The following is a 23,850-nucleotide window of genomic DNA, read 5'->3' as shown; positions in this document are numbered from 1 at the left end:
CTGACATAGGTACCCATGCTAACTAGCCTTAGCATTGGTGGCAGGCTATGTTGTGGTGAATCAGCAGAGAGCAAGAAGAGGGGATAAGCATGAGAGTGATTGACAGTGACAAGACCCTCCTCCTGGCTCTGATTGGTTGCTTTGGACTCTGTGGGGTATTTCTGCAGTTAGTACTGGGAGACAGCAAAGAACCTCAGTTTCTTTCCCAGACTGTGTGTCTGGGGAAAAAGAAATGCCTCTGTCTGAGAACAACAATTAAATCATGGAAACGGTCAAACAAATGTTTTGTATGGTGTCGGGACATAACAGCCTCCTGATCATCAACAGCTAATGCTATTTATAACCTTGATAACATTTGACTGATTTAGCCATTAGTGAAAAAATGCTCGTTTAACTTTACTAACACAGTTTACATATCGCCCTGCATAACTGGACACTGCCAAAAGATTAATTCATCAGTTGCAAAAACATGTTAATTTCTAAAATAATTCATTTGCTGTTTGTTTTTACTGGAAGAAAAGAAAATAACACAGCAGCAAACCCAGAGCAGAGGTGTGATGTGGCAAAAAGGAGCAGGAAGTGGTCCAAGAGAGATCAGAGGATGAAGAAGAGAAGCAGGGAGTGTAAGCAGGAGAAGGAGTTAAGGATGTCAAGCTGGTGAGAGTGAGGGATTGGGGGGTGGAGAGGATGAAGAGGATGAGCCAGAGAGGAACAAGAGAAGGAGTGATCAGAGGAAAAGGAGGATGAGTAAGAGGTTGATGTAAAGGAGGGATCTGCAGATTAATAAATAATACCTTGCCTCTATCTGGTCTGTTTCCTTATCCCCTCCCTTCTCCCTTCTCCCCATCACCCCCTCAAACTGTCTGAGGATTGGATTCTGCCAATCTTTGGTAGTCAGCTCTCAGCGAAGCAGTCCATTCCACATCAGGAATCCCAAACATCTGGATGAGTGCTCCTGTAGTTTACCCACTCCAAACATGAGCGTGTTTTATATTGGTGCATGTGACCATGAGAGAATGTGCTGCTGGTGTCCAGAGAACATAGAGAGCAAACAAGAGGCAGAAGATTTTTCATTTGGAACAGGAAGAATCTGAGAATCCTCGAGTCTGTTAACGAGAATCTAGTTCAGTCCAACAGCTGACCAGTTTAGAAACTAGAACAAAACCATTCATTTCAATGCATTTAAATTTGTAATTCAGTAAATATTTAAAAGACAAATATATTCCATCAGAAGATGTTCCTTCTGAAGGAAGTAAATCGACCTCTGACCTGATTTGGTTGGGAAGGTTTAAATACGCAGTCCAACTCTGGCACTAAAACAAAGCAGTTAAATGTGGTTCATCAAAAAACATAACCCTGTTTAAACAAAAGCAAATGTAGGGAGCGCACTACAACACAAAGCATTGTGGGTAAACAGAACCAAACCAAACCCAGATGTAATAGGATAGATGGGGGAAAAATGCCCCAAGTCAACGTAAGAAAGTGGCATAAGTTCTGACATAAATATGGACAGATGAGAACATGGCACAGCCTCTGCTGTGAACTTCATAGCAACAATGAAGTTTTCCAATTAGCAGAAAAATGGAGGCTGTGGGATTGACCTGTACAGGAAAGCAGGGAAAAGACTCTGCTTAAGATCAGCGTTCAAGAGAAGTAAAGAACAAGTTTGCTAGGCATGAAGAACTTAAACTTCCCCAAGAAATGGAAGAAATACATGAGTTTGTTTGAAGAACTGCATTCTGAATGCAAACTCAGACTGTGGAAAAACCCAATCTGTGTATTCAAAACATGACGGGTTTACCCAAACTCTAAACAAACAAACATACACGCACGTACGCGCACACACACACACCCACGCATACACACGCACGCACACACACACACACACACACACACACACAAACATCCATCCATCCATCCATCCATCCATCCATCCATCCATCCATCTAAAGGAAACATCGGTACTCTCACCAAACCCCCCACAGCTCCACTCCAACAGCAGCAGCAGATGAATAAATGTTTCCTGTATTATCAAGTCCAAAACTTAACAGGTATGGACTAAAGGTTAACAGGCTGCTGTCAAACCAAGGCCTGCACAAGGGTGAGGAGATACAGAAAGTGTGTGTGAGTAAATGAATGTCATCAGCTCCCTCTCCACACTGTCACACATCCTGTAAAGCAACAAGGAGTTCCTTGTTTCAGAAGGATTTGTCGGACGAAACATAGATGAAGGCTTCCGCTTTCTCGAGTCAAAAAGCATTTATGGGGAGAACGCATGGTGGAGTGGGGGGGTTTATGCAGATGGAGTTGGTGGGTGGGTTTTGGGGTTTTACTGATGGCTGGCCTATAATAGAGATGGAGATCCTCTCATCCGGAGAAAGAAAATCTTTAAAAATCTAAGTGTCAAAGCACAACGATACAACAAATCACACTAAAATGAAGCAATAATCTGTTTTAGAAATGTCTTGCCCAGATGACTGACTCTCAGACAATACAGCTCGGTAAATGTTTGTCTCAGGGTTTAGTTATGGGATGGATCATTCTCATGAGACATCCAGCATTTAATTATCGCTCTACCCAATTATAACCCAATCTTTCTTCAGAGCTATCAGTCACTGCAATCAGGTTCTTTTACTTCAGAACCACATAAAAGTTAACTTGTTTTCCTTGTGAGAATCATTTATATTATGTTGAACTGAAAGAAAGACGGAGCAGAGCAGAGGTCATAAACACTTTACATTCTTTGGTTGACACAAGTTTAAATTTAGGTAGTTCACTTACTCGAACCACTCAGTGTCTCGTGGATAAGAGTTTAAACATGGATGGAAAGATAGAGCATTCCAAGTATAAATATATGAGGAAAAAATCATCACCCAGAATTTAGAGAATATCAGTCTGCCAAAATTCAGATTGTTTCAATGGCTCATAAAAGCACCATTAGGAGAAAAAAGTTTGAAGTAATCTCCTCCCAACATGGTGGATGTTATAGCAATAGTTTTCGTCATCTGTTTGAAGTTTGCAGATACTTTGCACTAGTTTAAATTTAAGGTCTAAACTCATTCAGCACCTTGATCCTTTTTTTTTTTTTTTTAGACATTTTGTTGGAAACTACAGCCTTGCTGCTTGCATGGCTCATTTACAGATAATCTCATGATCAACTTTGTCTTGCCAGGTGCACAGGCTCTGTGGTTGTAAAGCAGCCCAAATGCTTCAAGTTGGGATATATATTTGTTGTGAAATACTTTTTTACTTTTCAACTTTTCACTACAAATACTTATAGCATTTGTAGTGATACTGTAGTGGGTATATGTCTCCACTTCAGCTTCTGCTGGATAATACTTTCGCTTATTAACTCTTCAAACTCAGATACATCATTCTAGACTTACCACACATTTAACAATCTGATGTGTTTTTCAGGCATGGTGTAACGTATGTCCTAATGCTTCATAAAGGTGTGCTTACAGTAGTATTTACAGACTGGTTGTGTATTGTGGTTCTTTTTTAAAAGCTAATGTAGCAAATGTGGCTCTGATTGTTGTGCAATCTGAAAGCTGTGGCTTCAGTTCCAGCTGCTTCCTGACAAATGTTGATGTGCCTCTAGGCAAGGCATCGTACACCATGCTGCCAGACGTTAAGTGATCTGTGTATCAGTGTATGATTGTGGCTCTAGTGTTTGTGGTCAGTAAGAACAGCAAATGTTCTATTTAAATTCAGACCATTTAAAGTTCCATTCCTTACCTTCACCTTCACCCCAAACCTCTGACCCCTGACCCTGCATTCTACCCACATCATGTCTGATCTTGTCTAAAGACTCTGTGTGAGGTCTAGGCTGTCCCTACCTCACCCAGAATGCCAAGAACTGTGAAAGTGTGCTGATGATGTCTTATGATAAGACATCATCAGCACACTCATAGTGTAGTGCTATGAGTGAAGCACTACACTGCCAGGTCTCAGTAAACATAAGAGTAAACATATCTTATTTAGAGTACCTGCCAACATTCCTTTTTGTTCAGCTTCGTCCTTGGACATCTGGCCTTGGACTTGACTTCAAAGCTATGTTTAAGAGCAGTGCACTCTGCCACATCTCCAACAAACTCTGCACTGTCTCTGTGGTGTGTGTGGATGATGAAGGAGAGTTGGCACAAAGACACAGGAAACGCTCCAGTTAACTGAACTCCTTACATTTGTATCAGCTCGGTTATCAGCATTAAATAAAGCCAACAGTCGATCATATTTGAGGATTTTTGCAGGAATAGAAACTGAAGTGCTAAAGTCCATCCAAAGAGAAAGACACAAAGTACCACTACGGTTTGATCATCAGTAACTGGGTTTAGAGTTTGAAACATTAAACAATGCCCTACTAACACCCTAACACTGAGCTTGTTAACTGGCTGACCGGATGCTTCCATTGGGTTGTTGGTTGGCTGACTGTAAAATGATAAAAACTTCTTGAGTCAGTGGTTGGGTGTTTGGCTGCTTAACGGGTTGAATGTGTTAAACTTGATGACTTGTTGGCTGGTTAGTTTATTTGATTTACTGACTGATTTGTTGGGTGGTTGATCCATAGCGGGTTGGTTGTTAAGATAGTTGGTTGACTTGTCGGCTGGTTGTTGGTAAGCTGATTGACTTGACTGCCCCACAGCAGATGTGGCTATTATACCGTAGCTTGCTACCATCAGCATGTGAATGTGTGTGAATGGGTGAATGACTGAATGTAGCATGAAGCACTTCGGACTCCTCCACACTTGGTATAGCACGATACAAGTACAGGCCATGTACCATTTGCTTTTCTGGTTGACTCATTTTCAAGTTGAATGATTGCCTGTGAGCTGAGTAGTTGGATGGGAAGCCTAGTTTCAAACCAGTTTACTAAAAGTGTAGCAGCTGATGCGATTATTGAGTATTTTTGTATATCTACTAAGCAATGTTGCTGCAGAAAAAAGAAATCCACATAAATTTAGTTATAAAAAGGAAAATAAGCACTTGGCTCCACGGCTTGTGTGCTCACTGGCTCTCTGTACTCAAACACAAACTCTTTCAGTGTTCTCTTGCCTCAGTTGCCTCGGTCTGAGCGTGAGCCTTTAAAGCGAGCGTAGACTCGATCATAAGTCAACGCTGCGCTGCATGTTCATGTGTTTCCTATTATCCTGCATACTGGCAACTTACCCCTTCTGTTCAGTTTCTCCAGAATCAGTATTAATTGCTAAAATCACAAAATCCACTAAGTCTACAGACACACATACACACACGCGCACGCACACACGCAGACACACATGCACACACACGCACACACACAGACCCCTCCCACATTCCCCTCACCCTTCCACATACAAACACTAACTCAGCAGCATTTGCAACTGTAAATCTAACATTCAAACACATTCCTGCCAATGCTCTCTTACACATTCTCGACCCACTGAGACTTGGCTCTTCAAGTGCAGGTGCAAATTATGATACACACATTCCTGCGTGTGTCGAGGCTTCAGTGGATACACATCTGCTTGAGAGGCCCCTTAAATGTGAACACTGCAATCATCATGCAAAGCTGAGCAAAACTTCAGAGCTACGGCTGGATGGACAAACTGTGCTACTTTGAGTTAAATATCTGTGGCATGTAGTGATATAATTGTGGTCCTGCAGAATATGTGTTTCTAATCTTGATGTTTCTCTCTCTCTTCTCAGGAGAGAAGTTTTATGAAGTGTTAAAAACTGCTTTAAAAGGACAAGATTTTAATTAACAAATCAAAATGAGATGAAATTATTGGGGGGAAACAACATTCAATCCATACCTTGTCGTACCTGTTTATTCACTCACGGTTGCAATGAACCTGGTGACTGGGTGAGAGGTGAGGTACATTGTGGACAGGTCACCAGCCAATCACAGCCCATAACATAAATGAAGTCCAATTACATTTGATTTTATTCATGTGGAAGGGTGTGATGGGGTGGAAATATAGTGAATGAGACTTATTCCTCCTGTGTGGTTCAGAGTGCATGTTTCCAGCAGATGTAGATTCTTGACTCCTGGCTGTTTAAGTTTAGTATCTTGATCTACCAGGAAAATCTACAAGCCAACAAAAAGTGAATGAATGACAAAATTTTGCATCAAAATTTGTCTCCTTTCACATAGAAGCTGTATAATTATTTCACTTTTAAATATTTCAATAATGTTATGGCTGGTGTCATAAAGTGCTTTGCTCCTCATACTGTAAGTACATTTGAGTGTACAGTCAGTGATTGGTGGATTCACAAGATTGGAGGCAACAAATTGGTGGACAAGGCGTTTAAGAATCGCTGTAGTGGACTTGCTGCCATCCATCCTCTGCTCATATCCTTAATTTTAGCAGAAGAATGAGATATTTCTGTTATGACTGGAAACATGAGAGCATCCTTACAGCAAATAGCAAATAGAGAAAAAGAAGAGAAGCAGCCTGACAGCTCCTGTCAGGGCCTCTGATCAAGTATGGTAAGAGATACAGTGGATATTCAGAGAAAGTAACATTTTCTTTGTGAGCCAAATGTAAAGAATATATAAAAGTTTAGTCAGAGTTAATATGATCTTATAGAAGGTGCTGCTGTGGAACACAGGATGCCTGGGAAAGCCGGTCTCTGTTGGTGAGGTATTCTGAACAGAGTGTAACTCTGCACAATCCAGGGCTTAATTTAAGTTATGGGTGTAATTTTTAAGAGTTGAGTCCAAGGAAGACTCATGGTGTGTTATATGGAGCACTGTCAGATACTTTTTCAGCTGTTGCTACCTTACTATACCCAGTTGAGGTTGATCCACAACACAACGTTTCCTCCACGGTTTGGTGGAAAGACTATCAAACCATGAGTCTCACTTTCTTTCCTTCTGCTACAGCTGTTTTGCATCTCCTCTGATTAGTTCATGTGGTTCCTTTGTCATTTTCCACCTCTGCCTAAGTATTTATGCTTGGGTTGTTAATTGTTTCTTGCTGGATTCTTCTGGTATTCTGCCTGTGTTCCATGACGTGCTCTTCTAGCGATTCCACACACACGCACACAAATGCACACACTCTAAAGTTCTCCTTATTTCATTCCTAAAGAACTCTGTTTTACCACAGTCAGTCTCTGCACGTGAGCCCTTATTGCTATGATAAAATTCTTCTATATGGAAAAATTAGGTGAACATAAAACGATATGAAAAGTACTTCTTAACTCTTCTAAGTCCAACTTTTAAAATGCCATTAAAAGCGGCATGTAGATCTGTGAGATCAGATAACACACATCAGAAAGCAGTTAAGTCATAAACCTGCAAAAACACTCTGACCTGCATCTGGTGCCTCTTTAATCACAAATCTGGACAGTAATATCCTGGACTAGAGAGTTCTCAGAGATCATTAGTAATCTCTGTTGGTTCTCTGCTTTCCTCCAAACACATGACGGTGAGGTTTATTCATCTTCCTAAATCACGTGTTTGTGTGCGTAGTATGGAGCTGGGACCTTAAAAACGTTAATTTTGATTAAGTATTTACTTGTATTTTAACATTTAAAATCTTAAAACAGTTAAGTACCTCTTTGTTTAATATCCAACAATTCTTAGCCGGAACCTTTGCATTGTGTTCTACGTTTCTCAGATGCGACATCCACAAACAGCGATGGACTATAAAAGTACTTCTCTTGGCCCTTCTCTTGGATCTGTTGCAATATCATTGTTAAACCACCTTATTGTATTACACAAACCATAAACAGAATACCACAGACTGATTCTCTCCCCCACAGATCTGATTAATAAATAAAACTCATCACTCAGAAGTTGTACTAGGTTACTGTCAGCAATTCCCTCATATTCAATATGCCTGTTGCGTTCATGGTGTCCACAGTCAGCATCAGCTGCATTCATGTCCGCTCACACTTCAGATTAAGTTCCCCCACTATCTAGGTGTGTGTGTGTGTGTGTGTGTGTGTGTGGGGGGGTGTGTGTGTGTGTGTGTGTGTGCGTGCGTGCGTGCGTGTGTGTGTGTGTGTGTGCGTGTGTATGCGTGTGTGTGTGTGAGTGCAGCTGACACACAAACGGTCCTGCATCACCTTGTTAGAAAGCTGTGGCTCATGCGAACATTTGCTCAAGAATTCATTTTGCAACTTTTCTTTCAAACACCACATCCACTTTGCAGATGAAGAAATTTGCCAATTCTGAAGGAAGGAAAATAAACATCATAAAATATTCATACCCAGTTGAAGATTTTACAAATCCTAATTTACACCGATTAATATTTAATAAGGCTTGATGTATCTGAATGGAAGAGGTTTCTGAAGATTTGCAGGCACAACTACATTGGGGAATTTATTTAGTAAATAATGGAAAAGTACTGCAGTGGGAACATTATTCCCAAGCTAACAATTAGAAATTATGATGACCATCTAGATGGGATCACAAAAGGGAAATATTTTCCAAATATTTAATGTAGAAGCAAATTAAACAAACTGCCTGGTCGTCTAAAGACATTTCAATCATGGGTGGAAATCAGAGTCGGAGGGGGTCCAACGCCCCCACCCCCACCCCTCCTAATTTTGGAAAAGTTTAGAATTACCCCCCAAAACAAATCATAGAAAACCTTTTTATTCAAACAAAGAAACAAAAAAGAAACAAAGGACGAAATAAATCCGTCATTCATCTAATAAAAAAGTAAGGATACATTTTTAGGTCCTCCCCCTCCATTGTTAGAACAATGGTTTAGTCCAATATGTAGGAAGAGCAACAACGGGCTCAGTCAGAGAGGAGCTAGATGTGGGGCTGCAGCACAAACAAAAAATCCTCCAGTAAGTAAATACTTAAAGCATCAATGTTTGGATTCTTAACAGTAATGAACAGGCTGCCCCTGAATTTGAATTTTAGAAATTAGACTCCCTTATTAATATATAGTCCAGTTAGCAAAACAACTAGCTGTAAAAGCTGGTTTTATATATAACAGTAGGGATGTAATGTTATACTTGATTCAGTTTTGGGGGACACTAACTGGTACAGCAGGATAAAAAAAACACATGATACATTTTTTGTCTTCTTTAATTTCATGCAGAAAATAATCCTTAGAGAAACAGAACCTGACTGGGATCTGTACTGGGACCTGCCTGGACAAGCTGCTGATTGACATCACAAACCCGTCGTTTTTAGGAAGGCTTAATGGTATTAAAATGGATACAGTCCAACCCTACTGAGCATTCACCAGTACTGAGGCATGAGGCTGCTTGAACCCCAGGGAGCAAATCCCCTCACTGCACTAGAAAATCAGTGTGATGAATAGATTTGCCTTGCAGCCAAACTGTGACATGGTTGTATCTCCAGATGAAGGCCTGAGAGCCTAGTGGGCTGATCTAGGCAACGTGGGGACAAACAGCCTGCTGATATTAAGGTTAGTTTTTAACTAGCTTGAGCTTCTTGGTTACATTCAAAGCTCATTTGGAAATCATGTAAGGGTTAAAGGACACCATGATAGTGACGGGACTTATGGCTCCTTCTTGCTTCATTGAAGGGAACCGAATCTTCAGAGTCTGTTCACTTCAAAGAACCGTTCAAATTTGAAAATGTAAATTTTTCTAAGAACAAGCTATTTTACCTGTCATATAATTATTTATATTCAATTTGTTTTTGTGGGTGAAGTTCACAAAAAAAGTTAAATAACCTCTATTTAATAAATAAAGTATGTTCTTGCAGAAAAAATATGGTATTTCACAAAATATACATTTAAAAACATAAATGTCAAACACAATAAAAGTGTTGTATTAAAAATTAATGGGTTTATTTTTCCAGGGGCTTTTGACAGGCAGAATTTTTCTCCAGCATTGTTTCTATTAGGATTCCAGTTTCGGCCAAGCTTGAACCAAGTAAACAATCAACATAAATGAAAGCAGCTACATTTCCATGATCACCATTCATCAGTCTGAGCCGCTATGCTTTTTGAAATGGGCCATCTAAGCATGTTAGCCTCCCTTCATATCAGAGTGTTGGGGCTGCTGTTGGTGGATGTGAAAGCGGTTTTATTGAGGCCTAAATGGCTGCATTTAGTGAGGAAATCAGCTTGAACACACTATTCTATTTCTGTACGTTCTCCTCTCTCTTTCTAATGGGATTATAGGCAAGTAGAGACAGAGGGGGCATGGCACATAGAGCCAAGTTAGCTATTTAGAATGGGGGAGAGAACATGAGTGAGAATCTGCATTTTCTTTAATTCTTTCTGTCTGTTACAGTACCACACATACACACATATGCATCCACGCACACACACATCTTTTAGGAGAGGGTCTGATACTTAGAGGGATATGAATACTCTTATATGTGCAGTTTACAGAGGATGGGAATATATGGAGCTGGGCCTCAGAGGTTTAGTTAATTACGGCCAGGTGGGTCAGACCGGACCGGACTTCAGCAGATAGGATTATCTTATATTGTTCTTTACAATACCAAGGTAAGGTATATTGATAGTTAAATGCGAAAGTGCATTATTTATTTAAGACAATCCTGAAGTATGTCACACTATTGACTATGCTATCAGTAGCCACGTTTCCATTGACCCCATACTTGCGCGATTTGACATCTCAAAAATAAATTTGCCTAATGGAAACACGCAGATTTCAAAGCTGTCTCATTTCTCGATATGTTTTGGTGCTGACATTAGTTGTTGTTTTTGACCAAATTGAATTGGGTTTATTTTGCAAAACTGCAATAAAAACACTTTTTACACATTGTACGAGTGACATAACGAACTACAGGATGTTACCACTGGCGCAAACCATGAAGAAGATGATGACAGGAAGTAGTTGGGGGATTATGGGATGGCGTGTTTCTTTAATGACTTATTGCGTGAACAAACGTATTTCTGTGTGATTTTAATTTCTTACTTAATGGAAACAACACAATTGTGAAATTGCGTTTTTTGACATGGGACTAGAGACAAAGTTTTGCATACATTTCTAATGGAAACGCAGCTACTAATGTATCTATTTAGGGCAAGAAATAACTAATGAACTGGTGCACCATGTTTATCTCATTGGATAGGCATGTAACTAAGATCTGGATGTTAGATTGTTGCCTTTTCCAGAATTTGTCATTGCTTGAGATGGACCATTGCCTTGATTTTCTTAATAAATATCCATAGAGGAATGAGACGACCTGCTTCTCCTTCATCAGAAAGAACACATACGAGAGCACATATGAGAATGAGGCATTTGACATTTGTAACCATCTTTATCAGTAAAGCACAAAATTAAGCCAGAATCTACTGACAGAAAGCATATAATTAAAGTAAGATTTACCTATCTTATCAATCTCTGGCAACCGTACTGTTTGAAAATTATGATGATGGCATTGAGAAGTAATGTTTTTGTCTATTTTTTGTGTGTTTTTGGAATATGTCTATAACAGTCTTCTGAGCTGAATAATTTTCTTTTAATGATAATAAAGGGCAGATATTATAAGTTTATATTATTTCTGCTCCTTTTCTTTCATGGTTCATTTTGGTTGTTACGTGAAATATTCATATTTATTATTGAGTAAATGAAATAAAAACAAAAATCAAATGAAATGAGTTAAATAATATAACATAGCTTGTTCTCACTGGTATTTTTATTGTGTGGTCTAACTAGTCCATCCAATTTCCTCTCTGAAAATATAAGCACCCCCCCACTCCCTCTGCATGTGGGCAAACCTGACAAGGACTCTCCCTTGGTGTAAACAAGAGGGTAAAAAAATAACTGTTGAATCTATTCATGCAATTATGAATTTCTTCCATTATTGTACACAAAAAAAGCAGAGATTACACTCTCCTCATTAAGTCTTAGGGAAGAGCTATGCAAAATGAGATGGGGACGGTCATTATAAGTCTGTATGTAATTAGGCAGTCTGACCCCCGCCTCCCCACCAGCTGAACATTCCATAATCCATATTCAAATGCAGCCCTGGCACAGAAGCACACGGCTTCACTCAGTTCAGCCTTCAGCTTACAGCTGTAGAAGCGGGTTTTTGGACTTGGAGGAACTTGGATAGCAGTGCTGCCGTGTCAGTGCTGCACCTGGCTGACTTCCTGTGAGATCCAGTGGCAGCAAGGAGCCGTCATGAGCTCCACCCCCACTCAGAGAGCGCTCCGCGTGCCGCTGCTGTGCGGCCTCGGGTTTCCAATTCTGTGTGATGAAGATTTAGTTCAGCATCACCCCCTCTGGAGAACACTATTGTCAAGAGTATTAATTAGCCTATTTTGTGTAAGTATAACGATCTGCATAGTTTAGTTAATTTACGGGGCATGCATAAGAATGACGGAGGAGGACTGCAGAGGAGGATATCTGCTTGGGAAATTTGTTTCATATTTACATAATTATTTAGAAGCTCCTGTTGATGCTGAAGATGATTTTTTTCCTTTGGATTTAATTTATTCCAAAAAGCATGTGTTTGCTCAGGGATTGTGCACAGGGACTCAGCTGGTTAATCAAGCATATGTATAATTCATTTTCCAAGCATGAGGTCTGGCACTGAGGGGGCTGTGATGAGCATTTCTAAATGGAATATTTTCACTTTCTTCCTGTGAGTTAGAAGACAGAGACTCTATATCAATAGAGCCTAACTTAAGCAACATGCTGCAGCATTCAGCCGCGCTTCCTTATGTCTCCCACCTCCATCACCACACTCCAGCAGAGATGTCCTAAACAAAGTCTGAGACTTCTTTTACAAACAGTTAGATGGCTTTGACCTCTAAAGACAGTAATGTTGCTTTCTGTCAGAGCGGGAGTCTGCAGCACCAGCATATACAAATGTAAACACAACAAAAAAGAAACAGAAAACTGAATGATGTCTGAGAACCTGTACTAAAAAACAACAAAAAGCAAAAAACCAATTGCTGTGCAGTGCAGCACCATAACCTGGGCTTTTAGTGATAACAGCTTGTTGAGGTGCTGCTACACCTGCAGTTCAGCATCAGCCTGAAATTAAAGGTGGGTTGAAATTTGCACATCCGAGCCAGAAATAATAATATACAATGTTATATTATTATATTGCAGTATGTAACTTATAAAAATATATATATTTTTGTAATTGTCACCCTGTTGTGACAGTATGAAACAGATACTATGAAAAAATGAGCTCCTCTGCCTTCTGCCAGTGCTAACTAGAAACAGCCAACCAGAGCTAGGAAGCAGGTCTTAGTTCTGCCAATCACAGTCTTGTGTGGCGTGTGTTGTAAATGCTAAGGCTAGTTAGCATAGCCACTGATTCGTTGAATCGCTGCGATGTAATCTGCCTTTTTTCAATATGAGTGAGATGAAGTCAAAGGAATCATAGATAAGAAATTATTCAAAGGAAATCTGGAATATTTTAAGACATGTCTGACCTTTCAGTAAACACCAGACAGACTGAATAAATCACTAGAGCTCAGTTTTAACCTTGTGAACCTTCAACTTCTGTTTGGAACATTCTGGATCTGAAAATGGTAATCTAAGATTTCATTTATCTGATAAGAATTTCAGCAGGGCAGCTGCAGGGATGGATGAGAATTTAGAGCATCCCAATTAAAAGCACTAACATTAGCACTGCATTGGCACAGGGGGACGTAACACGAAACCAAAACTCACATAAAACTCGTTTGAATTCCAGACAACAATGTTAAAGTTGTCTAGATGAAATGACGATCAAATTTAAACAAGCAGCTGTCCTGCAGCTTGCAGTGCAGACCCACACCAACATGCTGCATCCCTCAAACTGCTTCATACCCATCAGGACAAAAGTAGGTCAGAGCTGACTGGATCATATGACACCACTATGAATATTACAGTCATGATGCTGATGTGTTTGTGTGTTAGAAGCTGGTATCAGGAACGTTTAGGGGCTATTTGTGTCTGATGGGCCAAGCAGAGGGAAAGTGATGGAGAGTTGACTTTGAATCCTTCCCAAGGTGTTAGGATTTACATAAAAGAAAATGCAGAATGTTTTCTCTCTGGGTGAGGAAGACAATGAAGCAAAGAAAAAGAGAAATAAGCTAACGAAATCATTAGATCTTCCTAGATGGAAACGGAATAAAAATGTGGAGCTTTTTGGGGATAAGGGGCTGCTGGGTTTTATCCTGAACAGGAGGAAGACGCTCCATCCTGCTGAGAACAGAGGCATGGCTCTGACTGGGTAAACAGCGTAAAGGGTTAATAAGCCTCCAAATAGCCCCCGGTGCTGGGCTTTCCAGGAGTCCAGGCTGAGCTGGGTTGCTCCACCCCCTCCACACCTCCCAAACAGCACTCCTTTCTGCCCCAGAGTGCTGGGGCTTTAAGTCTGTCTCCCAGGTAACACACACAGTTGTTGACAGACAGGCAGACACACACACATTCCTAATAACAGGCCCCGCGGTGCAGAGAGCGATGCAGGGCCTTGTTAGCCAACAACCAGCCGTGAAATCACTGCACCGTACTCCCACCACGATGAGTCAATCTATACCTCCTGTTTCCCCTTTGTTCAGGCCTTTAAGTGTGTGCGTGTGTGCTGAAGATGAGTGTGTTTGCTGGTTTTCCTCCAGGCCATGCAGAGCTCCATCTTTGACTAGGCTGGCTGCCTTTGTTTCCACTCCTCTACTGCTCTGTTCTGACACACCTCATGCTGTGCATCCTAAGCACAATAACAGAGGATTAAGTTCACTTGCCTGACTTTAAATGAGTAGATCTTCATTGTGTATGTCTCCGTAAACCTGTACCTCAGCTCAGCTCAGGTCGATCTAAAACAGCTGTTGATATGTAAGACAAAAAGCTAATCATGTTCAGTCAACAAGGAAACATCTTGACTTTGGTCAACATGAGTTTAGTTGAATGTATTTACTTTGATTTCTTCAATGTCTAATTGCTTTGGCTAAAGTAACTTGATGTTATTTATTATGTGAACCAACCTTGACACAGATTCACCAGAGAATCCCCATGAATAACTGGAGAACGCATCCAATCTATACAGAACCAGACATGAACCTTCCATAACCCACCACAAGAATTCAGTGATTTGGAACTTTTACATGAAGACTTGTTTCTGCTCTTCTTAATGAAGGCGTAACCACGCATGGTGGTGTCATGGTTCTCACATCGGTTTGTTACCATTTTGTGGATCCAAGTGGGAAATCTAAAAATTTGGCTTCAGAAAGCCCTTTTTTTCCCTTTGGTGAAATCATGCAGAACAGTTTATATTTAGGCTAGAAAACATGAATAGAATTAGTTTTGCGTTGGTGGAAGTGTCAGTGCAAAAAGGTATTAAATACACTAAGCATTTTCACCATGAAAATATGGTAATTCATGGAATTATGCTGGTTGTGCATTTTGTTTTGACTCTATTCAGAACATGCAGAAAAAGCTTTTCTACTCTGAAATAGATTTTTGATAGAGTTCCATTTGTCCTGATGATATTAACTTTGAAAAACGTGTTCTCCTCCTCACCTGTGGTGGTGCTGCACCGAGAACCACTGAAAGACACAACATGGAAACCTGTGAAGAAGACACTGAGCGCAACTTCCTTTGTCAGGAAATGTGGTAGTGTCAGATTTTAGAGGGTGGTAGGATTTGTTATTTGGTGAAAGACAATGAGCCATTTTTCCTGCTAGCGCTATACCCATGTGTTTGTTTTGAAGCACATGGGTGTTTGTAAAATCACAAACACCCATGTGTTTGTGATTGTACAAATCACAAACACATGTGATTTGTACAATCACATGTGTGATTGTACACTTGTAACTTCTTGCTTTTGGAGCGGTCTCTGGTCCGCTTGGTGTTCACATATCTATTCAAACTGCACTCAAGTTCACTTCAGAAGAAGTTTGGGTTTGGGTTTTTAGGCGAACCAGATTTAGCTTCTTTGGTCCACATCAGAATTTGAATACACATTCTCACCCAAATGAAACTGACTTTTTAGGCAAAGGAACTAGTGTTCAGTTAAAGTGGACTAAACAGGGGTGGTGTGAATGCATGCTTAAACTTAGACTGTGAAACTAAAGCATTTTTGCTGTAAACTACAGAACTTGTTAAACAGCTAATTATCAATCTACCTAATAGTTCCGTTAGGTAGTTTCACTTGACTACAGTCTTCACATCATCCTAAATACTGAAATTAATGCAAATAGATAGCAAATGATTAATAACAAGCTTTTTCATGCAGCTAACTGGTAGTTGGAAGGTAGAATTAGTGGTTAGGATGTTCCTACTCCTCCCCTATTATTCAGTTTCCTCTCAGGTCTAGAATATTTGGCTTTATGCTGGCACCAGGTCTTTGTTGAGCCAAAGGAAAAACTTCTTTTCATCAAATGTTGAGGGTGGGTTAGCTCCAATTTAACCTGTCTAAGGCCAACACAATTAAAAACACTAATAGACCAGACACATGGTCTAATGTTTTGTTTTGAGTTTTAATATCCCCTGTTATGAAGTGAATAACGGTGAACTGTGCTTCCAGTTAATTTCAGCTGAATACTCTTTTGATAAACCCTATCAAGCCTCATCTCTACTGATCAAAGGTCAGAAATAGTGAATATTTTTTTATCAACAATGTTCACAAAATGCTTTTGAGTCAGATTTATAGATTGGGAAGTTGACATTAGGCTGAATGCAGGGCAGCACTGGCTCTAAAAAGGTTCTGTGTTTAAATGATTACAGGATTCCTCTTCTGAATGAATTTGCATGTACTCCCTGTTCATGAATAGATTCTCTCAGCGGACTCTGGTTTCCTCCAACAGTTCAATAACTTTACACATACTGGTCTCCCTAAATTGCGCGTAGGCCTAAGTGTGTGTGGTATTTGCAAACGAGAACAAAGGCAGAACAAAACAATGTAAAGCAACATGGAACGCTGAGATGAATGTTTGGAATCAAGAGTCAGAGAGGAGATCTGACAAAATTCCTCCACTTTAAATGTTCTTTGATAGGTTTGTTGAGGGAAGAAATACAAAGAAACTCTGAAGTTCACACACTTGCTTCTAGTGTGATGATGCCGTACACACACAGGAGCAACATAAACACCTTGTGGGTTCTTTTATCTGTTGGAATTCTTTACAGAATCCTAGTGAGTTCCAGCATCGTCTCAGTGAAGCTCTGCCTCTCCCCGTAACGCCAAAGTTCTCAGCTCCGGAATTATGCTAACGTATGCCGGCGAAAGAGGAGGGGCGAAGGCCCAGCTTTGATAAGTCGAGCATGGCGAACGTGAATGAGGCAGCGACAGGCGAGGCAAAACACACATTCATTCCCCTCACAATGCCGAGCAGCACTTTTAATTAAACCTTATCCAACATGATGAATAATGCAACAGCTTTCGCGCAATCCTCCGTCTCTTTTCTGTTGCTCACCACTCTGTGTTCAACCAGCCTAACCAGTCACATGCATACATTAAGGCAGAAGAATGGCACAGAAGAAAGGCTCTGCTCTCTGTGCTGCAACATAATGCGTAACAAAATGTTTTATAGTTTTGCCAACTGGGAGAAAGTGATGTGCTTATTTGTGCTGCAGGTTCGGGTTTTGTGATGTCAGACGTGAGTAGGAACCTGTACTGCTGTTCTGAAGAGAGAAGCAGGAAGAGCTCAGATCACTGAGACAAAGTAAAACATAATGTGCTCCTCATGGGCCTCATCAGATCAGACGATAAACAACTAACTCCACCCCCAACCTCCATCCATCCATCTACCTTAGTCTATAGTCATGGAGACACTCATGAAGGAACAGAGACGAGGAGGCTGGGAGGAAGGGTGAGGGGCGGGGGGGGGGGAGAAAAAGGAAAAAGGCAGCAAAAGAGATACTCAGAGCATTGAAGAGTGAAAGGATTGCATGGGAGAGTGAACCCATTACAGGACAGACTGGCCAGGGCATGGGAAGACATAGAGAGGGCTGTGGGGAGGTGCTGGCTTGTATTTAGCCCTGAGGGGATCAGGCGGAGCGCAGCTCTGCCAGGGAAACCTCTGGCCTCAGAGTCTTCACTGTCACAGGCAAGCAGGAGGCCCATGCAGAACAAAGCTGCAGTGTGTCTGCAGAGCTGATTAGAATCACATAAGACCTGATGAGGCTCTCGTTTTTACCATTAAGCTGTTTGGTCTGATCAGTCCCTCCAGACATGTCTAAAATCCCCCAGATATTCTGCAATATATCAGCAGATCCTGGATGTTGGGAGGACGGCTGTTGCCAACACGAGGAGGGGGTTTTTTGATACCAAAAGCATTGATCTTCAATGAAGTGATTGGACACAAATTTCTTAAAAGAGAGATTATGTGTTTTCCAGGAACATAGTGCACTTGTGTAGTTTCAGACACTCCACCTTCAGCACATCATCGTAGCAATGCCCCTGTATGATGCCACTCACCACCATTGTTAGTAACGTTGGACTGAGAAGTTGTTGTCAGTAGGTGTTTGCTAATTGCTGCTGCTGCTAGTCTGCAGGAAGTGAGGAAGGCAGGAGGGGAGGGGAGAATGAGATTATAACATGACATATACTCTCCCCAACACTCTTAAAGATCTTTTGATCTCCGAAAGTTCAATAAGACATCCAATGCCCCAACATGCTTAACACTAGCCACTGTTGGTGGCTAGTGTTCATTAGCACCTCAACAACAAGTAGGGAAGAGAGAGAAGTCCCGGTTCGGGGATGGGAATCGAACTCGGGACTGCTGCATCAATGACAGTAGACTTTGCATATGGTGCACCTGCTCTACCACTGAGCCACATGATGGTCTGTTTGGTGTTTTTGTTTAGTCTCAGTGAAGAACTGAGGTGAGCCGTACTCTGTGCGAATAATGTGACTTCTATTGATACTTCTTCTGAACATAAACGCACATGAACAGCTCCCCTGTCGCCATTTGTGGAACAAACCTAAAATGATCTAAAGCAGTGTTTCTCAGCTCTGGTCCTTGTGGCACTCTATCCTGCCTGTTTTAGACACCTGATTCAGTTGATTGCAGTTCAGCAAACACCTGTTAATTGAAATCACCTGGACTGAAGCAAGAAAACAGTTAAAGCATGCAGGGCAGTGTGCCACAAGGATCAGGATAGGGGAACACTGATCTAAAGGTAAAAGAGTACAAATTAATGCAAATAAATAAACAAAGCAACACAGTTTCAGGGAATAACTATTTACAAGTGTCAATGTTTCTCACATAACTGCTGAACTTCTAGGGCCACAGTGTCTTATTGAAAAAGCCTATTTACAGATCCTGCTTTTGGTATTCACCAAGTTGTCAGAGGGTGAAGGCCAATCTTTCCTGCTGGCAGAGTAAGTACACTTATCTCACTGCAGGGGCAAGTCTACTGAATACAACTTCAAAAGTGTATTAATAATCATAATATTTCCCTTCAATCTCTCTAAACTCCAGCGCTCTCCTGTAACACTCCTGCCTTTCTTGTGATGACTTTCAGCCTGTTCTGCTCCTCTCCCCCTGCAGTGTGTGCTCACGTACACTGGGCCCTGTGTTTGCAGGCCACTCGCTCTCATACAGGCCTGCAGTGTGCCGTTAACATGCACACTCAACTGCAGGAGAATAATTTGCGAGTCGTGTCCAATTCAAATCGAGTCAGTCTCCTGCTGACTTCCTACCTTGGCTAGCTGATGAACTCTGGGATAATAGATGTGGTGCTGAGCTGTGGTCACAAGACGTGTGTTTGGAGCCAGCAGCCAGTGTGAGGTACAACGTGACTTTGCTGTTACTGACTAAACCTGCAATTATTTCTCCTGAACCTGAGATCATCCATTTGAACTGAAGAGTCATAGCATTATGCAAAAAAGCACACGAGAATATGTCTGAGCGGTGGTGGGACTATATTAAAAATTTTAATCAAATTAATTGCAGATCTGTAATTAATTAATTGCATTTTAATTGAAAAATAAATATTGACAAAACAGGCAACATTTTTAGTTCAAAAACTCTTCGCTAGTAATTTATTGAATAAATAGACATTTGAGCTTAACAATAAAGATTTCTACTGTTTTTCATCTGTAACTTAGGTTCTTCCATCCTCAGATTGGTTCAAAGTTCCATTATATCCATTGAGCTTTCCAGTGTTTCAGGAATTCCTGAGCATTATTCGAACTTTGGTAGAAATGTGGACTGTGGATTCTGACGTTAGCGTTAGGGACGTCTGTGCTGCCGCTTCATGTTCAGCAGTGAGATGCTAATTTTAGACTTTTAGCACAACTTGAAGATAACAATAGTATTTTCCTGTGTCCAACAATTTCTAGAACCAACACTTAACCCCCAGTGGACCAAGGGAAGCAGCTTTGTCGTCCTTTGCTGTTGACTGTGGATGTTGCTAGTGCATCAGATTTATGGGCGTACCTGAAACCTAGATACAAAGGGTCCGGCTCGGTACTTTTGTATGTTCAGATTAATAATTAATTGCATTAAAATTTTTAACATGTTAAAACCTATGTATTTAATTAAACAACATGTATTGCATTAAAGTCCAGGCCTTAATAAGAACTCATCCAAACTGCACTGAACTGTCCTCTTGCCTCAGGTCAGGCAAGAGGACAAGCTGTCAGAAACATCCGTGAGAGATGCTAACCTGTTAGCATTACACAGTTAATCTTCCATGATGCAGATCTTCTGTTCCACCACAGCCCAAAGATGCCCAGCTGGACATCTTTCTGGTGACTGAAGAGGGCAGCGTGAACTCATTGTAATGTTCAACAAGATACCTTTAGAATGTGTGAGCTTTGTGACATTATGTATCATCGTGCTGTGGTCAGTGGCATTCTGGGAACCTTAGAAAATATTTTCCATGCCTTAACACCAAATTCTGACCCAACCGTCTGAATGCTGGAAAGAATTTTCCAGTTGGTTATTTGTCCAGTTCTAGTGAACTGTGGCCTCATTTACCTGTTCCGCGATGGCAGGAGTAGTATCTGATCAGCTCTTGTGTCTCAACCCTAACCTAGAGTCCCTCAAAATAAATAGAGGCTTAGTTTTCTACTAGGGATGCATGAGTTTAGAAAATCTTGCAGTGGTGATAATATTGGGGAATTATAATATTGGGGAATTATTATCCCATTATCCTGGATGATGTTATCATCCAGGAGAATAGATGATATCCTGTTTCCTCTATGTATCATCTGTTCTTCCTACACCCTGTGACCTTTAGCATTTTGGGCACTGTTAGTTATGTCTGCTGTGAGCATCTGCTGCTGTAAAACTCTGTCCAAATGGCTAAATATCATATTAGCATGAAAAATGCACGTTCAAAACACTTGTCATATAATAGCCAAAAATGATTGCACTTCAAACAGTTCTTTGTGATACGAATATTGCGATAATGATTTACTGGTGGTACATTGTGCAGCCCTGCTTTCCAGTGGCATATTTTTTCTATCATGTCAGGAACACTCTCCTGCTGTTTATCTTGGTACTTGGCAGGTAGCTGAAGAACCACCTCCTACCAGCTCCTTCTAGTAAATCTTTCTCAGGTTGGCTGTGTCCTCATAACACCCTGAACCGAGGCCATGCTGCAGAACTCAGAGCTCTTTAGGTTCATCTGGTGCACGTCTCCATTTCGTTTTGTGGTAGAGACTTATTTTGATTCTGATTGCTTCTTCGGTTTGAAGCTAGAATTTTTTTGCAAAAAACAATGTAAACCAGTGTGTTGAACTTTTTCTTATTTGTATGCTTTGGCATGATGAACCCTTTACATAAGAATCCTTCTCTGCATGAAAGAGTGTTAGTCAATTCCAGATTTTTTCTTAAATAAAATCCTTGAGAAAATATTTGCTAATAGAATGTGTGAGTGTCTGAACTAACAACCTGTTAGAAGGGTTTCAGTCACAGCACTGAAACATTATTGCTGAACGTTACTAATGATATTCTCTTGGCTTCAGATAATGGACTAATGTCTATTCAGGTTTATCTAGATCTCAGTGCTGCTGTTCACACAATTGCTATTAAATATTCTCTAGAATGACTTGAACATAAAGGTGTCAATGGAACAGCTCCAGGCTGGTTTAAATCTTATTTGTCCAACAGATTAGTCCAGTTTTGGATTTTATGTTTAAAATAAATAAATAATCAGCCTTTATTTATTTTAAACATAAATACTGATTATTTATGTTTAAAAGTAATTAGTAACTTTTCAAAAAAAAAAAAAAACATTGCACAACCATGAATACACTATAAACAATAAACCTTTCAGCCTAATTCTATCCGTTCTGCATATTCCTGTTTTAACTTCCCTCCAATGGCTCCCTGTCAAATCCAGAACAGAATTTATGATTCTCCTTCTCACACATAAAGCCCTTAATAACTTAATATTTAGTTCCATAATACATCAGAGATCTGATTGGTCCATATGTTCCTAACAGAGCACTTTGCTCTCAGACTGCAGATTTACTGTTGGTTCCTCGAGCTTCTACCAGCAGAACGTAAGGCAGATTTTCTGCTGTAGAATCAGCCCCCAGTTTTAGGCAGACACCCTGCTTACTTATCAGGCTAGGCTTAAAATGTTCCTGTTTGGTTTAGCTGTAGTTCCATAGAGGTATGTTATCCTGTGGTATTTCTGTAGTTATGCTGCCAGAAGCTTTGACCAATTTGAATATAAAAAATGAACTTGACTGAATTGTTTGATAACTAGGATCAAATTGACTTTGTGTAATTAGTTGTGAAGCGGCATATTATAAGTGAATTGAATTAAAATTTTATTAAAATATTTTCATTCATAGGCAAGGATAAAAAAAATAAATAAAAACAGTGCATGTCTTTGCTTTTCTGGTCCTTGAAGCCTGAGCGCTGCCTGCAAACACACACCAAGACCTCCAGCCCACACAAAAGCCCCTCAGTTTATTCAGACTACTTCAGCAGCTAAATGCTCACTGGACAAAAGCTCTGCTGTCCAATCGCCACTTCCTGACTTGGATGGGAAGATACACACGGCTATGAGATGTTGAACAGAGGCAAGAGTCACACTCATGAAGTTCATGTGAAGAGGCCGAATATGTCAGGAAAAAAATAGAAACAAGAATCACTGGATCATTGGAATGAAAAGGTGTTTGTGTTAATTAGGAAACATCTTTATTCCAGACTGCATGTGTCTGATTTGCATGGTAACTTTCAGGGGGAATGGACTAATTTGTAATATTGTTTTCAGATGTCTGAACAGAAAGTTTTAAATTCAGAAGAAAAAAGTCTAACCCTATTTTAAAGTGAATCATTTCCAAAATCATAGCTGCAGGCCTGAAAGATTTTTTTTCTTTCCCTGTTTTGAACTTTTAGCCTGAATCATTGAAGAAACTTTCCTTGATTTTGACAGTAATAACTGTAATTCAACTTTTAGAAGACAAGATTAACAAGTGAAACACTGACAGTCACGTGGCTTCCATCAAACTGCCATGCTCCATCACTGCAGTCGCTAGGAAACAAACATCAACTAAAGTTTCTCAACATAATACAATCTTTCAGAAAAATCTGGAGGTGGTCACTGTGATGGACAAAATGAAGCCACAAATAAAAAAATAAAAAAACTACTGATGATCCCCCATGTTGCCTGTGGCACAGTGATTATTAGCATGCTTCATTTGATACTCTGCTGGGCTGCTGCTGTTAGAGGAGCTGTTGGACGCATCACATAGGAAGGAATGGCTTTTCTTTTTTCCTTGGAGAAGCAAAAAAGGAAGGCGGGACGTGAGCAGCACTCATTAGGGGAAGCCATATGGTAGAAGAAAGAAACAAAAATGATGGCAAGATGGGAGAGATTGAGGAACAAAGAGATGGACTTCTACATTTCTAGAAAACCTAAGTTCACACTCCAACTTTGTCAGATCATTAACTGACTGTTTTAGAGGTTTTTCTTCCTGGCTGTCTTGATTGTCATGGCTGTGCTGTGTTGTGTACAGGTTGAATATAATACCTGGGAATGTAGCCTCTCTTTTTAAGAGTG

At 40.4% G+C, this 23,850-nt stretch overlaps 1 protein-coding gene across 1 annotated transcript in view; it reads right to left on the bottom strand.

Moving 5' to 3' along the window:
- Positions 1-23,850, bottom strand: part of cdk14 (cyclin dependent kinase 14) — a 175,491-nt gene that overhangs the window by 6,504 nt on the left and 145,137 nt on the right. The window lies entirely within an intron of this gene.

The sequence above is a fragment of the Poecilia mexicana genome, unplaced genomic scaffold, assembly GCF_051168715.1.
Source record: "Poecilia mexicana isolate PSO_F unplaced genomic scaffold, ASM5116871v1 scaffold_6, whole genome shotgun sequence".
Lineage (NCBI taxonomy): Eukaryota > Metazoa > Chordata > Actinopteri > Cyprinodontiformes > Poeciliidae > Poecilia > Poecilia mexicana.
This window is presented reverse-complemented; position numbering and strand designations above follow the sequence as displayed.